We start from the raw sequence: 2,500 nt of genomic DNA, 5'->3' as shown, positions 1-2,500 counted from the left end.
CCGCTCGCCGCTCGCTCGTGCAGCCAAAAATGGCCAGTTTTGGCCCGTTTTTGGGCCGTTTTGGCCAGTTTTTGGCCTGTTCTTGCATTGCGCGGTGACCGTCGAGAGCGGAGCAAAACGTCAGCCATCTCAGCACCCTGGAACCCCCCGGGTGGCACAGGGCTGGATGGGGCTTTCGTATAGCAGGGACGGTGCTGCCTCTCGCTTCGCTCGCTGTCCGCCGCTCGCCGCTCGCTCGTGCAGCCAAAAATGGCCAGTTTTGGCCCGTTTTTGGGCCGTTTTGGCCAGTTTTTGGCCTGTTCTTGCATTGCGCGGTGACCGTCGAGAGCGGAGCAAAACGTCAGCCATCTCAGCACCCTGGAACCCCCCGGGTGGCACAGGGCTGGATGGGGCTTTCGTATAGCAGGGACGGTGCTGCCTCTCGCTTCGCTCGCTGTCCGCCGCTCGCCGCTCGCTCGCGCAGCCAAAAATGGCCAGTTTTGGCCCGTTTTTGGGCCGTTTTGGCCAGTTTTTGGCCTGTTCTTGCATTGCGCGGTGACCGTCGAGAGCGGAGCAAAACGTCAGCCATCTCAGCACCCTGGAACCCCCCGGGTGGCACAGGGCTGGATGGGGCTTTCGTATAGCAGGGACGGTGCTGCCTCTCGCTTCGCTCGCTGTCCGCCGCTCGCCGCTCGCGCAGCCAAAAATGGCCAGTTTTGGCCCGTTTTTGGGCCGTTTTGGCCAGTTTTTGGCCTGTTCTTGCATTGCGCGGTGACCGTCGAGAGCGGAGCAAAACGTCAGCCATCTCAGCACCCTGGAACCCCCCGGGTGGCACAGGGCTGGATGGGGCTTTCGTATAGCAGGGACGGTGCTGCCTCTCGCTTCGCTCGCTGTTCGCCGCTCGCCGCTCGCTCGCGCAGCCAAAAATGGCCAGTTTTGGCCCGTTTTTGGGCTGTTTTGGCCAGTTTTTGGCCTGTTCTTGCGTGGTGCGGTGACCGTCGTGAGCGGAGCAAAACGTCAGCCATCTCAGCACCCTGGAACCCCCCGGGTGGCACAGGGCTGGATGGGGCTTTCGTATAGCAGGGACGGTGCTGCCTCTCGCTTCGCTCGCTGTTCGCCGCTCGCCGCTCGCTCGCGCAGCCAAAAATGGCCAGTTTTGGCCCGTTTTTGGGCTGTTTTGGCCTGTTTTTGGGCTGTTCTTGTGTGGCGCGGTGACCGTCGTGAGCGGAGCAAAATGTCAGCCATCTCAGCACCCTGGAACCCCCCGGGTGGCACAGGGCTGGATGGGGCTTTCGTATAGCAGGGACGGTGCTGCCTCGCGCTTCGCTCGCTGTTCGCCGCTCTCCGCTCGCTCGCGCAGCAAAAAATGGCCAGTTTTGGCCCGTTTTTGGGCTGTTTTGGCCAGTTTTTGGCCTGTTCTTGCGTGCCGCGGCGACCGTCGTGAGCGGAGCAAAACGTCAGCCATCTCAGCACCCTGGAACCCCCCGGGTGGCACAGGGCTGGATGGGGCTTTCGTATAGCAGGGACGGTGCTGCCTCTCGCTTCGCTCGCTGTCCGCCGCTCGCTGCTCGCTCGCGCAGCCAAAAATGGCCAGTTTTGGCCCGTTTTTGGGCTGTTTTGGCCTGTTTTTGGGCTGTTCTTGTGTGCCGCGGCGACCGTCGTGAGCGGAGCAAAATGTCAGCCATCTCAGCACCCTGGAACCCCCCGGGTGGCACAGGGCTGGATGGGGCTTTCGTATAGCAGGGACGGTGCTGCCTCTCGCTTCGCTCGCTGTCCGCCGCTCGCCGCTCGCTCGCGCAGCCAAAAATGGCCAGTTTTGGCCCGTTTTTGGGCCGTTTTGGCCAGTTTTTGGCCTGTTCTTGCGTTGCGCGGTGACCGTCGAGAGCGGAGCAAAACGTCAGCCATCTCAGCACCCTGGAACCCCCCGGGTGGCACAGGGCTGGATGGGGCTTTCGTATAGCAGGGACGGTGCTGCCTCTCGCTTCGCTCGCTGTCCGCCGCTCGCCGCTCGCTCGCGCAGCCAAAAATGGCCAGTTTTGGCCCGTTTTTGGGCCGTTTTGGCCAGTTTTTGGCCTGTTCTTGCGTTGCGCGGTGACCGTCGAGAGCGGAGCAAAACGTCAGCCATCTCAGCACCCTGGAACCCCCCGGGTGGCACAGGGCTGGATGGGGCTTTCGTATAGCAGGGACGGTGCTGCCTCTCGCTTCGCTCGCTGTCCGCCGCTCGCCGCTCGCTCGCGCAGCCAAAAATGGCCAGTTTTGGCCCGTTTTTGGGCCGTTTTGGCCAGTTTTTGGCCTGTTCTTGCTTTGCGCGGTGACCGTCGAGAGTGGAGCAAAACGTCAGCCATCTCAGCACCCTGGAACCCCCCAGGTGGCACAGGGCTGGATGGGGCTTTTGTATAGCAGGGATGGTGCTGCCTCTCGCTTCGCTCGCTGTCCGCATCTCGTCGCTTGCTCGCGCAGCCAAAAATGGCCTGTTTTGGCCCGTTTTTGGGCTGTTTTGGCCTGTTTCTGGGCCATTTTT

This window comes from Musa acuminata, unplaced genomic scaffold (genome assembly GCF_036884655.1).
Source record: "Musa acuminata AAA Group cultivar baxijiao unplaced genomic scaffold, Cavendish_Baxijiao_AAA HiC_scaffold_967, whole genome shotgun sequence".
Lineage (NCBI taxonomy): Eukaryota > Viridiplantae > Streptophyta > Magnoliopsida > Zingiberales > Musaceae > Musa > Musa acuminata.
This window is presented reverse-complemented; position numbering follows the sequence as displayed.